The sequence below is a fragment of the Pristis pectinata genome, chromosome 6, assembly GCF_009764475.1.
Source record: "Pristis pectinata isolate sPriPec2 chromosome 6, sPriPec2.1.pri, whole genome shotgun sequence".
Lineage (NCBI taxonomy): Eukaryota > Metazoa > Chordata > Chondrichthyes > Rhinopristiformes > Pristidae > Pristis > Pristis pectinata.
This window is the reverse complement of record NC_067410.1, coordinates 1,352,769-1,374,630: the sequence shown is the minus strand read 5'-3', so window position 1 is coordinate 1,374,630 and position 21,862 is coordinate 1,352,769. Positions and strand designations below refer to the sequence as shown.

Sequence of the window (21,862 nt, the reverse complement as noted above, 5' to 3'; positions counted from 1 at the left end):
GAAGAGGAGAGAAGAGAGAATGTCCCGGGTGGGTGGGGTCTTTGATTATGCTGGCTGCTTCACCAAGACAATGAGAGACAACAGAGTCCAAGTTTCCGTGATGTGCTGGGCTGTGTCCACGACTCTCTGCAGTTTCTTGCGGTCCTGGGCAGAGTAGTTGATGTACCAAGCCGTGTTGCATCCAGATAGGATGCTTTCTATGGTGCATCGATAAAAGTTGGTGAGAGTCAAAGGGGACATACCGAATTTCTTAAGCCTCCTGAGGAAGTAGAGGCGCTGGTGAGCTTTCTTGGCCGTGGCATCTACGTGATTTGACCAGGACAGGCTGTTGGTGATGTTCACTCCTGGGAACTTGAAGCTCTCAACCTTCTCGACCTCCGCACCATTGATGTAGACAGGTGCATGTACACCGCCCCCTTTCCTGAAGTCAATGACCAGTCTTTTGTTTTGTTGACATTGAGGGAAAGGTTGTTGTCATGACACCATTCCACTAAGCTCTCTATCTCCTTCCTGTACCCCGACTCATCGCTGTTTGAGATACGGCCTACAACGGTGGTATCATCTGCAAACTTGTAGATGGAGTTAGCACAGAATCTGGCCACACAGTCGTGAGTGTATAGGGAGAAGAGTAGAGGGCTGAGGATGCAGCCTTGTGGGGCACCGGTGTTGAGAATAATCATGCTGGAGGTATTGCTGCCTATCCTCACTGATTGCGGTCTGTTGGTCAGAAAGTCAAGGATCCAGTTGCAGAGGGAGGTGTTGAGTCCCACGTCTCGGAGTTTGGTGAGTTTGCTTGGAATTATAGTATTGAAGGCAGAGCTGTAGTCAATAAACAATAGTCTAACGTAGGTGTCTTTACTGTCCAGATGCTCCAGAGCTGAGTGTAGGGCTAGGGAGATGGCATCCGCTGTAGTCCTGTTTCGGTGATAGGCGAATTGCAATGGGTCCAGGTTGTCTGGTAGGCTGGAGCTGATGCGAGCCATGACCAACCTCTCAAAGCACTTCATGATGGTGGATGTCAGAGCCACTGGTCAGTAGTCATTGAGGCACGTTACCTTGCTTTTCTTCGGTACTGGGATGATAGTGGTCTCCTTGTGTGGTGTAGTGTAGTGAGGTGGTGGAGGCAGATACGATAATAGGTTTAGAACATAGAACATTACAGCACAGTACCGGCCCATCCACGCACAATGTTGTGCCGACATTTTATCCTGCTCTATCTAACCCTTCCCTCCCACATAACCCCCAATCTCTCTAACATTCATGTGGCTATCTAAGAGTCTCTTAAATGTCCCTAATGTATCTGCCCCCACAACTTCTGCCGGCAGTGCGTTCCACGCACCCACCACTCTCTGTGTAAAAAAACTTACCCCTGACATCCCCCTTATATCTTCCTCCAATCACCTTAAAATTATGTCCCCTCGTGTTAGCCATTGTCGCCCTGGGAAAAGGTCTCTGACTGTCCACTCGATCTATGCCTCTTATCATCTTGTACACCTCTATCAAGCCACCTCTCATCCTCCTTCTCTCCAAAGAGAAAAGCCCTAGCTCGCTCAACCTATCCTCATAACACATGCTCTCCAATCCAAGCAACATCCTGGTAAATCTCCTCTGCACCCTCTCTAAAGCTTCCACATCCTTCCTATAATGAGGCGACCAGAACTGAACACAATACTCCAAGTGTGGTCTGACCAGTGTTCTATAGAGCTGCAACATCACCTCATGGCTCTTGAACTCAATCCCCCGACTAATGAAGGCCAGCACACCATACGCCTTCTTAACAACCCTATCGACCTGCACAGCAACCTTGAGGGATCTATGGACATGGACCAAGATCCCTCTGTTCCTCCACACTGCTAAGAGTCCTGCCATTAACCTTGTATTCTGCCTTCAAATTTGATCTCCCGAAGTGCATCACTTCACACTTTTCCGGGTTGAACTCCATCTGCCACTTCTCAGCCCAGCTCTGCATTCTGTCAATATCCTGTTGTAACCTACAGCAACCTTCTACACTACCCACAACACCACTGACCTTTGTATCATCAGCAAACTTACTGACCCACCCTTCCACATCCTCATCCAAGTTGTTTATAAAAATAATAAAGAGCAGAGGTCCTAGAACAGATCCCTGTGGAACACCACTGGTCACTGACTTCCAGGCAGAATATGCTCCACCTGCCACCACCCTCTGTTTTCTATGGGTGAGCCAATTCTGAATCCACACAGCCCAGTTTCCCTGGATCCCATGCCTCCTGACTTTCTGAATAAGCCTTCCATGAGGAACCTTATCAAATGCCTTACTAAAATCCATGTGCACCACATCCACTGCTCTATCTTCATCAATGTGCTTTGTCACATCCTCAAAGAATTCAATCAGGCTCGTGAGGCACGACCTGCCCCTCACAAAGCCATGCCGACTGTCCCTAATTAGCCTATGCTTCTCCAAATGCCCATAAATCCTGTCTCTAAGAATCTTCTCCAGTAATTTGCCCACCACTGAAGTCAGACTCACTGGTCTGTAATTCCCAGGGTTATCCCTACTCCCTTTCTTAAACAAAGGACAACATTTGCCACCCTCCAATCATCTGGAACTACTCCTGTGGCCAGTGAGGACACAAAGATCATCACCAAAGGTGCAGCGATCTCTTCCCTCACTTCCTTAATAATCTTGGTTATATCCCGTCCGGCCCCGGTGACTTATCTATCCTGATGTTTTTCAAAAGTTCCAGCACATCCACTTTCCTCACGTCGACATGCCCTAGCATATCATACCCTAGCATATCAGTCTGTCATACACCATCCTCACAAATGTCAAGGTCTCTCTCTCTGGTGAAGCAAAGTGTTCATTAAGGAGCTCCCCTACCTCTTCCAACTCCAGGCAATTTTCCTCTTTTATCCCTGATCGGTCCTACCCTCACTCTAGTCATCCTCCTATTCTTCACATGTAGAATGCCTTGGGGTTTTCCTTGATCCTACTCACCAAGGAATTCTCATGCTCCCTTCTAGCTCTCCTAAGTCCATTCTGAAGCTCCCTCCTGGCCACCTTGTAACTCTCCAGAGCCCTGTCTGATCCATGCTTTCTCAACCTCAGGTAAGCTTCTTTCTTCCTCTTGACAAGATATTCTACATCTCGTGTCAACCACGGTTCCTTCACTCTACCATCCTTACTCTGCCTCAATGGGACAAACCTATCCAGAGGAGGCTGTTAGACAGACACATTCAGGCAATGGAGGCAGATGGGATTAGTTTAATTTGGCATCATGGTCAGCACAGACATGGTGGGCCGAAGGGCCTGTTCCTGTGCTGTACTGTTCTGTGTTCTATCTACTGAAGTTCTGATGATGTCACATACCTCCAGTTGACACCACGTCCTCCCCATCTCTTGGAATGTCCCTTGTTGGGGTGAGGTTCCTCAGCCATCAGTTTCGAAGAACACAAGTGGTGCACAGGACACACTGGAGGGTTCATCCACTGAGGCAATATGGGTGGAACTGAGGAATAAAAAAGGGACAACCACGTTAATGGGACTATATCACAGACCTCCCGATGGTCAGTGGGATTTACAAGAGCAAATATGTTGCAAGAAAAGTAAGGTGGTGATAGTAGGTGATTTTAACTTTCCACATATTGACTGGGACTCCCATACTGTAAAGGGATTGGATGGGATCGAGTTTGTCAAAGATGTTCAGGGAAGTTTCCTTCATCAATATGTAGAGGTCCCAACTAGAGAGAGCGCAAATGAAAAACACGATGATGCTGGAGGAACTCAGCAGGCCAGGCAGCATCCGCGGAGAAAAGCAGGCGGTCAACGTTTCTGATCAGGATACTTCTTCAGGACTGAAGATAGGAAAAGGGGAAGCCCAATATATAGGAGGGAAAAGCAGAGCAGTGATAGGTGGACAAAAGAGGGGAGGTGGGGTGGGCACAGGGTGGTGATAGGTAGATGCAGGTAAGAGACAGTGATGGGCAGGTGTGGGGGAGGAGGGGAGAGCAGATCCGCCAGGGGATGGGTCAGAGGTAAGGAGAGAAAAAAAAGGGGGCAGAAAAAAGAGAGATAGGCTAGGAAAGGGAAGAAAAGAAGAGGCACAGTTGGGGGGGTGGGGAAGGGGGCTGGGGATTACTTAAAGCAGGAGAATTCAGTGTTCATGCTGTTAGGCTGCAAGAGAGTCCCAAGGGTTTCTATAGCTATATTACGAGCAAAAGGGTAGCAAGGGACAACATTGGTCCTCTTGAAGATCAGCATGGACATCTATGTGTGGAGCTGAGAGAGATAGGGGAGATCTTTAATGGATTTTTTGCATCTGTGTTTACTCAGGAGACAGACACAGAGACTGTAGAACTGAAGTAAAAGAATAGTGAGGTCACGGAACGTATTCAGATTACAGAAGAGGAGGTGCTTACTGTCTTGAGGCAAATTAGGGTGGATAAATCCCCAGGGCCTGATGAGGTGTCCCCTTGGACCTCGTGGGAGGCTAGTGCAGAAATTGCAGGGGCCCTGGCTGAGATATTTAAAACATCCTTAACCACGGGTGAGGTGCCGGAGGACTGGAGGATAGCTAATGTTGTTCCATTGTTCAAGAAAGGCTCTAAGAATACGCCAGGAAATTATAGGCCGGTGAGCCTGACGTCAGTCGTGGGTAAATTATTGGAAGGTATTCTGAGGGACAGGATATACAAGTATTTGGATGGACAGGGCTTGATTAGGGATATTCAACATGGCTTTGTGCGTGGCAGGTCATGTCTAACCAATCTAATAAGAGTTTTTCGAGGAGGTTACCAGGAAGGTTGATGAGGGAAAGGCGGTGGACGTTGTCTACATGGACTTTAGCAAGGCCTTTGACAAAGTCCCGCATGGGAGGCTGCTCCAGAAGGTTAAGTCGCTTGGCATTCAGGATGAAGTAGCCAATTGGATTCAACATTGGCATATTGGGAGAAGCCAGAGAGTGGTAGTAGATGGTTGTCTCACTGACTGGAGGCCTGTGACTAGTGGTGTGCTGCAGGGATTGGTGCTGGGCCTGTTGTTGTTTATCATCTATATTAATGATTTAGATGATAATGTGGTAAACTGGATCAGCAAATTTGCAGATGACACCAAGATTGGGGGTGTAGTGGACAGCGAGGAAGGCTGTCAAAGCTTGCAGCGTGATCTTGACCAGCTGGGAAAATGGGCTGAAACATGGCAGATGGAATTTAATGCAGACACGTGTGAGGTGATGCACTTTGGGAGGACAGACCAGGGTAAGACTTACACAGTGAATGGTAGGGCACTGAGGTGTGTGGTAGAACAAAGGGACCTGGGAATACAGATCCATAGTTCCTTGAAAGTGTCGTAAGAAGTAGATAGGGTCGTAAAGAGAGTTTTTGGCACTTTGGCCTTCATAAATCAGGGCACTGAGCACAGGAGTTGGGATGTTGTGTTGAAGTTGTACAAGATGTTGGTGAGGCTGAATTTAGAGGATTGTGTGTAGTTCTGGTCACCTACCGACAGGAAAGTTATCAATGAGCTTGAAAGAGCGCAGAGAAAATTTACACAGATGTTGCCGGGACTTGAGGACCTGAGTTACAGGGAAAGGTTGAATAGGTTAGGACTTTATTCCTGGAGCACAGGAGAATGAGGGGAGATGTTATAGGAGTATACAAAATTATGAAGGATGTAGATAGGGTCAATGCATGCAGGCTTTTTCCCCTCAGGTTGGGTGAGGTCACAGGTTTAGGGTGGAAGGTGAAATATTTAAGGGGAATCTGAGAGGAATTTCTTCACTCAGAGGGTGGTGCGAGTGTGGAACGAGCTGCCAGCGGAAGTGGTGGATGTGGGTTCAATTTTTTTTCAGATCTTTATTAGTCACATGTACATCGAAACACACAGTGAAATGCATTTTTTGCGTAGAGTGTTCTGGGGGCAGCCCGCAAGTGTCGCCACGCTTCCGGCATCAACATAGCATGCCCACAACTTCCTAACCTGTAACATTTAAGAGAAGTTTGGATAGGTACATGGATGGGAGGGGGTTGGAGGGATATTGTCCGGGTGCAGGTAGATGGGACTAGGAAGAAAACCAGGCCGGCATGGACTGATGGGCTGTAGTGCTCTGTGACTCTATGACCAGATTAGGTACAGGCAGCTGGGATCAACCAAATTCCAGAAGGAGTATAGTGGATGCAGGAGTGTACTTAGGAAGGAAATCAGGAGGACAAAAAGGGGCCATGAGACAGCTTTGGCAGTGAAGATTAAGGAAAATCCAAAGAGATTTTATATTAAGGGAAAAGGAGTAACTGGAGAGAGAACAGGGCCCTCAAAGACCAAAGGGAGCATCTTTGCGTGTTGCCATAGGAGATGGGCAAGGTCTTTAATGAATATTTCTCCTCTGTTTTTACTGTGAAGAAAGACATGAAGACTTCAGAACTAGGAAAAGTAGATGGGGAGGTCTTGGGGAAAGTCCACATTACAGTAGAGGAAGTGCTGGATGTCTTAAACTGTATGACAGATCTCCAGGGCCTGACCAGGTATATCCAAGGACACTGTGGGAGGCTAGAGAAGAAATTGCGGGAGCCCTGGCTAAGGTACACTCATCATCGTTAGCCACGGTGAGGTGCCATAGACTGGAGGGCGAATGGTGTGCCTTTATTTAAGAAGGGTGACAAAGAAAAACCTGGGAACCATAGGCCACTAAGTCCAACACCTGTGGTTGGTAAGTTACTGGAGAGGATTCTGAGGGATAAGATGTACGTACATCTGGAAAGGCAGGAGGTGATTAGGGGTAGTCAGCACTTGTGTGCGGGAGATCATGTCTTGCAAACTTGATTGAGTTTTTTGATGATCTGACCAAGAAAGTTGATGAGGGCAGGACGGTAGGTGTGGTTTGTATGGACTTCAGTAAGGCCTTTGATAAGGTTCCATATGGTAAGCTGCTCTGGAAGGTTGGATTGCATGGGATCCAGGGAGAGCTGGCTAATTGGATACACGATTGGCTCAGGGTGAGGATGGAGGTTGGAGGATGGAGGTTGTACCTGGGAGTACAAGTACATGGTTCCCTGAAAGTGAAGTCACAGGTAGACAAGGTGGTGAAGGCAGCTTTTGGCACGCTGGCCTTCATCAGTCAGGGCATCGAGTATAAAAGTTGGGAGGTCATGGTGAGGTTGTACAGGACGCTGGTGAGGCCGCACTGGGAGCACTGTGTTCCGGTTTGGTCACCCTGCTGTAGGAAAGGTGTCATTAAACTGGAAAGAGTGAGGAAAAGATTTACAAGGATGTTGCCAGGACTAGAGGAACTGAGTGATAGGGAGAGGTTGGACAGGCTGGGACGTTATTCATTGGAGCGTAGGAGAATGATCCTATAGAGGTGTAGAAAATCATGAGGGGCATAGTTCGACAAGTTTCCTCATAGTAGGCTCATCCAGAAAGTCATGAGGCATGGGACTCTTGGCGACTTGGCTGCATAGATTTGGAATTGACTTGCCCACAGAAGGCAGAGGGTGGTAGTAGATGTTCTGCTATTCTGCCTGGAGGTTGATGACCAGTGGTGTTCTGCATGGATCTGTTCTGGGACCACTGCTCTTTGTGATTTTTATAAATGACTTGGATGAGGAAGTGGAGGGATGGGTTAGTAAGTTTGCAGATGACACGAAGGTTGGTGGTGTTGTGGATAGTGTAGAAGGTTGCTGTAGGTTACAACAGGATGTAGACAGGATGCAGAGCTGGGCGGAGAAGTGGCAGATGGAGTTCAACCCGGAAAAGTGTGAAGTGATACATTTTGGAAGAACAAACTTGAAGGTGGAGTACAAGGTTAACGGAGGGGATTCTGAGCAGTGTGGAGGAACAGAGGGATCTTGGGGTCCAAGTCCATAGATCCCTCAAAGCTGCAGCACGAGTTGATAGGGTTGTTAAGAAGGTGTATGGAGTGTTGGCTTCATTAGTCAGGGTATTGATTTCAAGATCTGCAAGGTGATGTTGCAGCTCTATAGAGAACTGGTTAGACCACACTTAGAGTATTCTGGTCACCTCATTATAAGAAGGATGTGGAAGCTTTAGAGAGGGTGTAGAGGATTTACCAGGATGCTGCCTGGATTAGAAAACATGTCTTATGAGGAGAGGTTGAGCGAGCTAGGGCTTTTCCCGTTGGAGAGACGCAGGATGAGATAGAGGTGGATAAGGTTATGAGGGGCATAGACAGAGTGGACAGTCAGCACCTTTTCCCCAGGGCGGCAATGGCCAATACCAGAGGACATCTGTTTAAGGTCAGAGGAGGAAAATTTAGGGGAGATGTCAGAGGTCGGTTTTTTACACAGAGAGTGGTGGGTGCCTGGAACGCACTGCTGGGGGTGGTGGAGGCAGATATCAGCCTATACCACCACCCTCTTAAATAGGCACATAGCTGTAAGGGTTATGGGCTGTGTAGGAGGGGAGGGTTAGACTGATCATGGAGGAGGTGTTTATATAGGTCAGCACAACATTTTGGGCCGAAGGGCCCGTCCTGGCTGTACTGTTCTACGTTCCGTGTTCATCGACAGGGTGAATGCGCACAGTCTGTTTCCTAGGGTTGGGGAATCAAGAACTAGAGGGCAGAGGTTTGGGGTGAGAGGGGAGAGATTTAATAGGAACTTGAGAGGCAAATTTTTCACCCAGAGGGTGGTATGTATGTGGAACGAGCTGCCAGAGGAAGTGGGTGAGACATTTAAAAGACACTTGGACAGGTACTTGGATAGGAAAGGTTTAGAGGGATCTGGGCAAATGGGACGAGCTTGGATGGGGCATCTCAGTGGTCATGGACCAGTTGGGCCGAAGGGCCTGTATGATTTATGTTTTTCTTGTGAATGCTGCTGATCTGATGCTCTGTGCCTGTGATGCTGCTGCAAGAAGTTTTCCATCGCACCCGTGCACACACGGACTTGTGCAGATGACGATAAACTTGAGTTTGACTTTGACTTTAACTCAATGACTCTAAACCTTTCCCATCCATGTACCTGTGCAAATGTATTTAAATGTTGTAACTGTCACCACCTCTACCACTTCCTCTGGCAGCTTGTTCCTCTCACCCACCACACTCTAGGTGAAAAATTTCCCCCTCAGGGCCTCTGTTAAATCTTTCCCCTCTCACCTTAAACCTGTGCCCTCTAAAACTAGTCTGCACCACTCCGGGGAAGAGACTGTGACCATCCACCTTATCTATGCCCCTCGGGATTTTATAAACCTCCCAGGTGATGTCATCCTGGGATCTGAGGGGGTGAACAGGGGGTGGTGAGGGTCAGAACAGGGGAAAATCACAGGATTAGGGCACACCATTTCAGGCAGAGATGAGGGAGATTTCAGGCAGAGATGAGGAGGATTTCTTCACTAAGATTTGTGGATGTTGGGAATTCCGAACTTGACCTGGAGGCTGCGGGTGCTCAGTCCAGACACAGGATGGGAAAGTGGACGGGGCATGGTGTCGTCTGTGTAGAGACTAAGCCAACCCCTGTTCACCCCCAACTCCCACCTCAAAACATCTCACTGAGTGTTGGAAGGTGTTGGCAAATTAAATAACCAACCACAATCCAGAGAGTCAAGTCCAAATCCCACCTTGACAGCTGTGGAACTTGACTTCAGTTCCAATCTACCGAAACTCACAGTGAGGGACGGTGAACACAAAACCATTGGATTGTTGTAAACCCCCTCAGGTTCACTAATGCAATCCCATTCCTGCTTTCTATCCATATCCTTCCTTGAATATAAATTGGTTTATTATTGTCACATGTACTGAGGTACAGTGAAAAACTTGTATTTCCCATACAGATCATTTCCTTGAGGTAGGACAAGGGAAAATAACAGAATGCAGAATAAAGTGTTACAGTTACAGGGAAAGTGCAGTGCAGGCAGACAATAAGGTGCAAGGTCATAACGTGGTAGATGATTTGGCTTCAGCCGGTTTCTGTGGTCGGGAATTCCACAAATTCATCACTCTCTGGGAGGTGAAATTTCTCCTCATCTCAGACTGAAGTAGCCACCCTGATCCTTGAATGTGAGCCCTGGTCAGGGAGGCATCTGCAGCCCTTCCCCAGTCTGGACTGTGCTTGACTCCAGATCCAGTACAATTGTTGTCTCCCTTACATGGTCCAGCAAGCCACAGTTCAAGGCTTATCAGGGATGGGGAAAATGCCAGCCTTGCCACTGATCCCAGATCCCAGAAGCTGAGCCTCCTCCATCTGGCACCATCACAATCTGTGTCACTCCAGCTCAACTTCTCTGCAATGAAGGTAGGACAGTGGATGTTGTGTGCGCAGACTTCAGTAAGGCACGACAACCTCTCTCAAGTAGGCTGACTCAGAAGGTTAACACCATAAGACCACAAGATATAGGAGCAGAATTAGGCCATTTGGCCCATTGAGTCAGCTCCATCATTCAATCATGGCTGAAGTTTTTTCTCAACCCCATACTCCTGCCTTCTCCCTGTAAGCCTTAACCTCCCTCCAATCAAGAACCTATCAATGTCTTAAATACACCCAATGACTTGGCCTCCACAACCCTCTGCAGATGCGTGGGATCCATGTTGCGGTGGTAGATTGGATTCAGGATTGGCTTGGCCACAGAAGACGGAGGGTGGTGGTGGAGGGGGGTTATTCTGACCGGAGGTCTGTGGCCAGTGGTGTTCCACAGGGATCGGTGCTGGGCTCTCTGTTGTTTGTGATATGTACGGTATAAATGACACGGACAAAAATGTAGATGGGCTGATTAGCAGGTTTGCACAAAGATGGGTGGAGCTGTGGACAGTGAGGAAGGTTGTCGAAGGATACAGAAGGATATAAATCAGCTGCAGATATGGGCCGAGGAATGGAGTTTAATTTGCGAGGTGTTACACTTTGGGAAGTCAAACGTAAGGGGAAAATGACAGTAAATGACAGGACCCTTGGGGGCATTGACATACAGAGGGATCTTGGGGTCCATAGCTCCCTGAAAGTGGCAACACAAGTATATAGGGTGGTAAAGAAGGTGTACGGCACACTTGCCTTCGTTGGTCAGGGCATTGAGTATAAGAGTGGGGAAGTCACGTCGCACCTGTGTAAAACTTTGGTTAGGCCACGAGGAGAATTGTGTGCAGTTCTGGTCGCCCCATTACAGGAAGGATGTGGAGGCTTTGGAGAGGGTGCAGAAGAGGTTCACCAGGATGCTGCCTGGATTAGAGGGCATGAGCTGTAAGGAGAGGTTGGACAAACTTGGGTTGTTTCCTCTGGAGCGGCGGAGGCTGAGGGGAGACCTGATAGAAGGATATAAGATTATGAGAGGTATGGATAGGGCAGACAGCCAGAGTCTATTTCCCAGGGTGGAAATGTCAAATACTCGAGGGCATGGCTTTAAGGTGAGAGCGGGAAGGTTTAAGGGAAACTTACGAGGAAAGTTATTTTTATAGAGAGAGTGGTGGGTGCCTGGTGCAGGCTGCCAGGGGTGGGGGTGGAAGCAGATATGATAACAGTGTTTAAGGGGCATATAAACAGACACATGAATAGGCAGGGGATGGAGGGGCATAAACCACATGCATGCAGATGTGCAGTTTAAATTGGCCGCATGGTGGACACAGATACGGTGGGCTGGAGAGCCGGTTCCTGTGCCATACTGTTCCGTTCTGTGTAATACTGTCGTGCCAGCACCAGGGGGCAGGACTACGCCGTGGTCGAGGTCTCTCGAGGGCTTCTGTGGAGCCAGAGGTCACTGCCTGCAGTGTGACCGGTTTTCACTTCATAGACCAAACACCAAAGGCATTGTCAACCGATGCAGAGACTTGTTCAAATCCCAGCTCCATCACTGGGGAATTCAAATTCAAATGATCAAAAACTCTGGAGTGAATAGAGTGCGGTAGTTTTGGATTTTAAGGGAACTGAAGGATGTAGGGTTAGAGCAAGTAAGTAGCACTAAGGTAAAAAATCAGCCTTGGTCCTCACCCTCAACAACTTCTCCTTCAGCTCCTCCCACTTTCTCCAAACCACAGGTGTAGCCGTGGGCACTCGCCTGGGCCCAGCTCTACCTGCCTTTTCATCAGCAACATGGAACAGTCCATGTTCCGAGCCTACACCGGTAACACTCCCCAACTCTCTCTCCACTGCATTGATGACTGCATTGGGGCTGCTTCCTGCACCGGTGCTGAGCTCATCAATTTCATTAACTTTGCCTCCAACCGACCCTGCCCTCAGATTCACTTGGTCCGTCTCCAACACCTCTCTCCTCTTCTGGATCTCTCTGTCCCCACCACCAGAGACAGATTAACCACAGACACCTTCTACAAGCCCACCGACTCCCACAGTTACCTCAACGACACCTCTTCCCACCCTGTCACTGGCAAGGACGCCATCCCCTTCTCCCAGACCCTCCGCCTCCACCGCGTCTGTTCCCACGATGGGGCTCTCCACTCCAGGACATCGGAGATGTCCTCCTCCTTCAGTAACCGAGGTTTCCCTTCCACCACCATCAATGCTGCCCTCACCCACATCTCCCCCACTTCCCACACGTCTGCCCTCACCCCCTCCCCCCGACATCACAGGGACAACATTCCCCTTGTCCTCACCTACCACCCCACGAGCCTCCGCATCCAACACGTCATTATCCACAACTTCTGCCACCTCCAACGGGATCCCACCACCAGGCAGATCTTCACCTCCCCTCCCCTCCCCTCCCCTCTCTCCGCAGGGATCGCTGTCTCTGCAACTCCCTGGCCCACTCATCCCTCCCCACTGATGACCCTCCACTTATCCCTGCAACCGCACCAAGTGCTACACCTGCCCCTACACCTCCTCCCTCACCACCATTGGGGTCCCAGACAATCCTTCCAGGTGAGGCAGCGCTTCACCTGTGAGTCTGAGGATGTCATTTATTGCATCCGGTGCAGCCTCCTCTACATCGGTGAGGCCCCACGCAGATTGGGTGACCGCTTTGTCGAGAACCTTCGCTCCGTCCGCCGCAGCAGTCAGGACCTCCCGGTGTCCACCCACTTCAATTCCACATCCCATTCCCACACTGACATGTCTGTCCATGGCCTCCTCTACTGCCACGTTGAGGCCAGGCGCAGGTTGGAGGAACAACACCTCATATTCTGCCTTGGGAGCCTCCAACCTGACGGCCTCCACATCGATTTCTCGAACTTCTGGTAACCCCTCCCCTTCCCCCTCCCCTTCCCCCCCACCCCACCCCCCTTTGTTTTGCCTACGTTAGGACCTACCCATTAGTGATCTACTCATGTGGTTCCAAACCCAGGGTGCATGGCTCTGTGAGACTTTGAGAACTTTGAGGTAGGTTTGTCTAAAAGGTACTCCTGTTGCAGGAGTGAGTCCCTCGGACAAATCCCAACCTCCGGAAAGGACCGGCCCCCGACAGAGTTAGTCAGTTACTCTGGGGGCAATGGACAGGCACATGTGGTACTGAGCATGAACAAGTGTCAATACGTCATAACCCTTCACCCTCGTCCTCATTGAGCCTTGGAATAATTCAACGGTTCTTGCACCGCCCTTTGAGGAAGAGTCCCATCAGACGTGAATGCCCCTCCCTAACCCTCTCTTCTCCCAACATCTTTTCCCCTCCTCTCCCCTTCCCCCCCCGCAAGTCTCTGCTTTCACGCCCTCCTTGCCTCCTCCTATTCCTCCTTCCCCCTCTCCTGCCACCCCACCAAACTCCTCTGCCCGGGAGGTTAAGGGTCAGGACCAGAGGCTGGGGAATGTCCCCTGTAACAGCAGCACTGGGGTTGTAAACCGACTCCTGATGTTAAACGTGGGGCTCCATGGACAGATTCATCAAATTATACAGCAGGGAAACAGGCCCTTCAGCCCAACTGGTCCATGCTGGCCACACTGCCTACCTGAGTTAGTCCAAATTGTCTGCATTTGGCCCATATCTCTCTAAACCTTTCCTATCCGTGTACCTGTCTAAATGTCTTTTAAACATTGCAATTATACCCGCCTCTCCCACTTCCTCTGGCAGCTCGTTCCACACACCCACCACCCTCTGGGTGTGAAAAATCTGCACCTCAGGTCCCTTTTAAATCTTTCCCTTCTCACCTTAACCCTGTGCCCTCTAGGTTTAGACTCCCCCACCCTGGGGAAAACAGTGACCATCCACCTTATCTGTGCCCCTCATGATTTTATAAACCTCTATAATGTCACCCCTCAGCCTCCTTCACTCCAGGGAAACAGTCCCAGCCTGTCCAGCCTCTCCCTATAACTCAAGCCCTCCAGTCCTAGTAACTTCCTGGTGAATCTTTCCTGCCCCCTCCAGCTTAATCACATCCTTCCTATAGCATGGCAACCAGAATGGCACACAGTGCTCCGAGTGTAGTCTAACTAACATTTTGTACAACTGTAATATGACATCCCCTGCAACATGGTGTACCTTCTTCACTGCTGTCAACCTGTATTCTCATCAGGGAACTATGTACCTGTACCCCCAGGACTCTCTATTCAACAACACTCCCCAGAGCCCTGTGCAAGTCCTGCCCAGGTTTAAATTCCTGAAATGCATCACTTCGCACTTGTCTGGCTTAAACTCCATCTGCCATTCCTTGGCCCACTTTCCCAGTTGATCTATGTCCTGTTGTAACCTTAGACAACTTTCTTCATCATCCAGTCTACCACCAATTCTACTGTGCAATTGGCAGTTCAAATGTGACCGAGGCAGCAGGAGAAATAGATGATGTGGACTTGGTAACAGTGCTCAGGATCACAGAAAGCCCACCTGATGATATCTGCACCTGTAGCCAAGCTGCTCAGGTACAGGTACAACCCAGGTGTACAGGTACAACCCAGGTACAGGTACAATACAGGTACAGGTACAACCCAGCATCCACAGGGTAACAGCACACCCTGTACAGGTACAACCCAGGTACAGGTACAATACAGGTGCAACCCAATACAGGTACAACCCAGGTACAGGTACAACCCAGCATCCACTGAGTAACAGCGCACCCTGCGATGGTGCAGTGGGTATATCACCAAAGCAGCACCCCAGAGGTCTGGACAACAATCCAGAGACCTGAGCTCAGGTCCCACTGTGGCTACTGTGAAATTGAACTTTGTTTCATTAAATAATCTGGAATTCTTGGAATAAATCTCAGTAATGTAACAACAGATGTTGTAAAAACCCATTGAGTTCACAATGTCCCAGGCTGTAGGTGACTCCAGGCACACACTGTGGTCGACTCCTTCCTGCCCTCTGAGATGGTACAGGAAAGGCATCAAAGGTTTTGGAAAGGTTTAGAAGGATATGGGACTGGGCATCTGGGTCGGCATGGACCAGTTGGGCCGAAGGGCCTGTTTCTGTGCTGTGTGACGCTCCTTCTCTCCCCTCTTTTCCTCCCTTTCTCCTCTCTATCCTTCCATCTTTCTGTTCCCCTGTCTTGCTCCCTTTCGCCCTCCGCCAGCCTGGTGGATCTGCTCTCCCCTCCTCACCCCCCCCCCCCCCGCACCTGCCCATCACCAACCCTTACCTGCATCTCCCCATCACCACCCTGTGCCCACCCCACCTCCCCTCCTTTGTCCACCTCTCACGGGTCTGCTTTCCCTCCTATATATTGGGCTTCCCCTTCTCCTATCTCAGGTCCTGACCCGAAACGTTGACCGGCTGCTTTTCTCCACGGATGCTGCCTGACCTGCTGAGTTCCTCCAGCATCATCGTGTTCATCTTTTGGATGAATGCAAACCTTCTCATTCACAGCAGCTCGCTGCAGGAACCCTAACCCTCTCCCTCTGTGACCCACCCCGTGGTCAAACACCTTTATTACTCTGAGCGCCACAACTCAGTCTCCTCTTAACCTTCTCCGCTCCCTGGAGGACGGACCTGCCCCTCCCCGTTAACCGGCACCGCCCTGGTTAAACTCCGGAGGCCACCGTTTACTTTAGGTGCAGGTCCGGCTCCCACCCCACACACCCTCAGACCTGGGGAGCGGCCCGTTCCCACTCAGTGTGAGGGTGCGGGGAACCCGGAGATGCTGAGGGTGTCTAACTGGGAGGCTGGGGGGGGGGGGTGCATACATTCCTGTCTCTTGGTAACAGACTTGCTTTCAGAGAGCGATTGGGCGAATTTACATTCTGATTGTCTGGTGCTGTCGGGTTGAAAATAACAATTCGCGTTGTGGGATTGGCTGCTCTGAGCGTGTTTTTGTTCAGGGTTTACCCAGTCCCCTTCTGCAGACATTCACACATCGGTCCTCTCGGAGGCTGTCCGTATCCTGCAACCCCCAACCCATGTCCGTGTGAGTAACCGGGTTCCAGCCGCTCTTTATCGCCACAGATATGTTCACCTACAGCTTTGTAAACAGCAGCAGCTTCCCCTCTCTCTCCCCCTCCCCTCTCTCCCCCTCCTCTCCCCTCTCTCCCCCTCCTCTCCCCTCTCTCCCCCTCCTCTCCCCTCTCTCCCCCTCCTCTCCCCTCTCTCCCCCCCCCCTCTCTCTCTCTCCCCCTCCCCTCTCTCTCTCTCCCCCTCCCCTCTCTCTCTCTCCCCCTCCCCTCTCTCTCTCTCCCTCTCCCCTCTCTCCTTCCCTCCCTCTCTCCCTCACCCCCCACCCCCCCCCCCAAACTTCAAACCGCGGGGACAAGCTCTCGGCTATTCGGCAGCAGAAAGCTTCGCGCTGGGACAGGTGAGCGGAGCTCCGCCCTCGCCGACAGCGGGAGGCCGAGCTCTCGGGCGGGGGTTTCGGCAGCGGATTCCGCTCAGGTGCCGCAGGTTCGGCTGCGGGACGGGACGGGACGGGACGGGGCGGGACGGGGCGGGACGGGGCGGGACGGGACGGGGCGGGACGGCTCTGTCCCGGGACAGGTGAGCGCGGCACAAACTTCAGGAACTTTGTCCCGGCCGGGCGCTGCCGTCATGTCGCCGCTCCGTCTCGGCGGCGCTTCCTCCCTCTCTCCGACCCGGGTCAGAGAGCTGACAGCAAAACCATCGACCGGCGGCGAGGGAGCCGGCCCGGGGGGGGGGGGGTGAGGGAGCGCCGCGCGGCCTGGGGGGGGGTGAGGGAGCGCCGCGCGGCCTGGGGGGGGGGTGAGGGAGCGCCGCGCGGCCTGGGGGGGGTGAGGGAGGGCCGCGCGGCCTGGGGGGGGTGAGGGAGGGCCGCGCGGCCGGGGGGGGGTGAGGGAGCGCCGCGCGGCCGGGGGGGGGTGAGGGAGCGCCGCGCGGCCGGGGGGGGTGAGGGAGCGCCGCGCCACGGGGCCAGAGCTTATGAAGACCATGTTGTGGGAGGGGGAGATGTCCGCGCTGCCGGCGGGGTGGGGGGCAATGTAGATGCTCCCTCGCTCTGTCCCTGTCCCGGGGAGGGGGGAGTTGGTGGGGGGGAGGGGTCGGTCTCCGGCCAGTCCCCTAAATTGGTAACATTCGGATTGGTTTATTATTGTCACTTGTACTGAGGTCCAGTGAAAAACTTGTCCTGCATACCCATAGTACAGGTCAATTCATTACACAGTGCCTTGAGGTAGTATAGGGTAGGCACAGGAAGATCCCAGGGCAGTGTGAGGTCTGGATCCTCTGGTGCAGGGAGTTAGTTGAGGATGAGTCTTGGATCAGGTCCCAGCTGGAACTCCCCTGCCCTCCTGTTGGTTGTCGGTGGGATCTTTAATCTGGGAGAGCTTGGGGGTCTTGGGTTCACATCTCATTGGAGAGGTGATACCTCTGACCCTGTGGCACTCCCTCTGCACTGCCCTGGAGTGTGTGGAGAGCAGCATCCACACCCTCCTGACTGGGCAGAGGGAGGGCACTCGGACCGTGCCAGCAGTTGTTTCCTTGGAGCACTGTGTGCAGTTCGGGTCACCACCCTGTGGAAAGGACGTGGGTGCACTGGAGAAGGTGCAGAGCAGGTTCACCAGGATGTTGCCTGAATTGGAGGGGTTTAGTTATGGGGAGAGGCTGGACAGGCTGGGACTGCTTCCCCGGAGTGAAGGAGGCTGAGGGGTGACCTGGCAGGATCAGGTTTATTACCACTGACTTATGGCGTGAAATATGTTGTTTTGTGGCAGCCGTACAGAGCAGGACATAAAAATCTATAAAGTACAAAAATAAATAGTACAAAGAAATAACGAGGTAGTGTTCAGGGGTTCATGAACCATTTGGAGATCTGATGGCAGAGGGGAAGAAGCTGTTCCTGAATCGTTGAGTGTGGGTCTTCAGGCTCCTGTACCTCTCCCCCCCTCCTGATGGTAGTAATGAGAAGAGGGCGTGTCCTGGGTGGTGAGGGTCCTCAGTGATGGATGCCACCTTCTTGAGGCACCGCCTCTTGAAGACGTCCTCGATGGTGGGGAGGGTTGTGCCCGTGATGGAGCTGGCTGAGTCTACAACCCTCTGCAGCCTCTTGCGATCCTGCGCATTGGAGCCTCCACACCAGGCGGTGATGCATGGTATAACAGGCATAGATAGGGTAGAATCTTTTTCCCACAGTCGGGGTATCAAAAACAAGAGACACAGGTTCAAGGTGAGAGGGAGGAGTTGCAGAGAGCGGGTGATATCTGGAACTTGCTGGCCCGAGGGAGGTGGTGGGATCAGATACAGACACTGCATTTAAGAGACATTTGGACAGTTCAAACGGCAAGGCACAGCAGGAAATAGGTCTAATGAGGGCAAATGGGTCAGTATGGAGGTGGTGGGCAGAAGGGCCTGTTTCTGTGCTGTACAGCTCCATGACTGGTGTCTATGATGCTGAGCTGAACTCAGCCTTCACGCAGCATGATGTAGGCCAGCTCTCAGCACCCTCCCTGCTCCCAGTCACTCTCCGAGCCAGCCTGGCCTGTGCCTCCTGCCCTGAGGCAGGAGCCTTGAGCCACTCTCCATTAAATGTGGCTCGGCCATCACTCTCCGACTCAGAAGGCCGTGGGTTCAAAGCCCACGCGGTAACCTGAGGCCACATCCACACTGATTTATCCCATGCAGTACTGTGGGGGTGCTGCACAGTGCGAGGTGTCCTTGTCCTGATGCTCCATCCGCACCCTCAGCTGAACATAAAACACTGTGTGATGCTCTGAGGCTGAACTTTATTCCTTACTCAACAACACAATAAACAGATCATCTGGGCATTATCACCTTACTGTTAGTGGGATCTTTCTGAGCACAGATTTGATGACTACATTTCCTTAACTAGAACAGTAACTCTTAAGAACATAAGAGATAGGAGCAGGAGGAGGCCATCCAGCCCGTCGAGCCTGCTTCCCCCATTCAGTAAGATCATAGCTGATCTGGCCGTGGACTCAGATCCACCTGCCTGCCTTTTCCCCATAACCCTTAACTCCCTGACTATGCAAAAATCTATCTAACTGTGTGTTAAATATATTTAATGAGTTAGCCTCTACTGCTTCCCTGGGCAGAGAATTCCACAGATTCACTACTCTTGGGGGAAAAAGCAGTTCCTCTTCATCTCCATCCTAAATCTACTCCCCCCGAATCTTGAGGCCATGTCCCCTAGTTCTAGTCTCACCTGCCAGTGGAAACAACCTTCCTGCCTCTATCTTATCTCTCCCTTTCATAATTTTATATGTTTCTATAAGATCCCCTCTCATTCTTCTGAATTCCAGCGAGTATAGTCCCAGGCAACTCATCTCACAGGCTAATCCCCTCATCTCCGGAATCAACCTGGTGAACCTCCTCTGCACCGCCTCCAAAGCCAGTATATCCTTCCTCAAATACGGAGACCAGAACTGCACACAGTACTCCAGATGTGGCCTCACCAGTCAAGTAGGGTCCACTGTTTCACTGGCTCTGTAGAGACGGATGGGTGTTGGTGTTCTGAGGGACCTGGGTGCTTTTGTGCATGAATCTAATTCTAACTTCACTACCTCTTATTAAAGCTGTTTTGCCCCCTTCCTTCTCTCCCCACCAATCCACAGGCTGAGGTGGGTTGGGTGGTCTAGACCACTCTGCCAACATGATTCATCCAGACCACATGTAGCCTCAGGCCCTCACTGATGAATAATTTTGTTCCCAACTCGTTTCCTCCTGAGCTCTGTGGGGTCACTGGTGTTCAGGACCCCGAAACTGTCCCCACCAATGTCATCTGTCTGTTGCCTGTCCCTTGGAAAAGCGCAAGGTTCCCAGTTGGCCAGGGGGGGGAGAGAGGTGGACTTTTTTACACAAACACTGAGACGTCGAAGTGTTGGTGTTGAGAGGGACCTGGGTGTCCTTGTACATCAACCACTGCAAGGTAACGTGCAGCTTCAGCAAGCAGCTCCGAAGGCAGGCAGTTTTATCGACAGAGGATTTGAGTGAAAGGTTAAAGGCCAGCAAAAACCAAAAATACTCTTGGAAATCTGAAGTAAATGCTGGAAATGCTTGGCAGACGGGGACAGTGTAAAATGTAGAGTCAATGTCTCTGTAGAGGAGCATCCAGTCTTGTGGGATTGAAGAGACTTGTCTTTACTGTCGCATTGGAACATATAACATTAGAAACAGACCCTGTCCATTCTCTTGTGCCTGATCCACATTCAATGATCAAGGCTGTACCTCTATCCCGTAGTCGACGTTTCTCCCAGCTGGGGTGTCTAGAACCAGAGGTCACACTCGGAATAAGTGTTCAGGACAGAACTGGGGAGAAATTTCTTTGTCAGGAGGGTGGGGGACCTTTGGAATTCTTTCCCCAAGAGGCTGTGGAGGCTCAGATGTTGAGGATATTCATGATGGAGATCAATAGATTTTTGGATGCTGGGGAACTGGGGGAGGTGCTCCTGAGGTGAGGGATCCGCCAAGGTCGGACTGAGTGGGGATGGGGAAACGTGGGGCCGAGGAGCTTCTGTTCACTGTGTCGCGTGTTCCTGCAGCGCGTGCCATGGAGGGGGTCTCCGTTCGACCCCACGGGCCTGGAATGCTCCTGTGGAGAAGCAGTGCTCGAGGAGTCATTGCAAGTGCCTGGCACTGAATTTGTCTGAGAGGGAGGTTGCCCAGATTGACCAGATCACTACTACAAAGGGTTAAATAGTCTAGTCTTGTAATCTCTTGAGTCTGGAGGTTGAAGGGTAATCTGACTGAGGTGTTTAAAAGGATTAAGGGATTTAATAGGGGGTAGGTGGAGGGAAATCATTTCCTCCAATGGCGGGGGGGGGGGGGGTAGACACACAGAAAACCAAAGCAACGTGAGGGCCTTCTCACGGGATGTGGTGGGATCGGGAACTCCCTCCCCCCTAAGGGTGTGGACTCTGGGGACCCTTTGCTCCAGCCTTCACAGTTTAAACCTTCAGTGAACATTTCACTGCTTCTGTGAACTTTATCAGCATGTCTTTAAATTTCAGCTGAAGTCTACTTGCCCATGTCCCGTCCCTCTGTTCCCCCCCCACCCCCCTTCCCCCCTGTTTTCCCACCCCTCCCCTGAAGCTGTCTGATTTTTTTCACAGCTCCTGTGATGTGTGCAACTGTAGCTCAGTCCTGGTCTAGCCGATTGGCAGAATAACTGGAGCCCCCTCCCCCCACAGCCCAGTGGTTGGTACAGGAGGTGGGGGGGGGCGCGGGGCGCGGGGGAGGTGGTGAAAGGAACCAGTGAGGGTTGCAGGTTCAGAGCTGCTGCTTCTGCCTGTGCAGGGTGAAGGCCCAGGTACCCGTGGCTAGAACTGATCCAGAGATGGTCACCTTTACCCATGGAGGGTTTGTCCCTGGGATATCCACCCTGAGGCTGGGTCACTGAGATTTGAAAGCCTGGAGAGTGGTACCTGGGGACTGACCTGGCCTCCCCGGGTCAGGACTCTGGCCTCTTATCAATGTCTGGCTACCGTAAACCCTTTGCCAGCCATTCTCAGTCTGCGGCACCTACCACTCTGCCGTCTCTGCTGGTGAAAACAGCCCACTAACGAAACCCTCATCTCTGGTTTCACCTCCCCACCCAGCGCACATCATTGACCTGGTTCGTTATGTGAGAAGCTGCATCCAGTCATAGTGCCTAGTGTGTCTCTGGTTTGT

General features: G+C 51.4%; 1 protein-coding gene across 1 annotated transcript in view; it reads left to right on the top strand.

Annotated features, from left to right (window-relative positions):
- The first annotated feature begins 16,048 nt into the window (after nucleotides 1–16,048).
- The window catches only part of lamb2l (laminin, beta 2-like), a 102,359-nt gene continuing 96,545 nt past the window's right edge, over nucleotides 16,049–21,862 (top strand). Inside the window, 1 exon segment of the mRNA XM_052018128.1 lies at nucleotides 16,049–16,196. The gene's annotated coding sequence lies outside the window, so the exon portion shown is untranslated.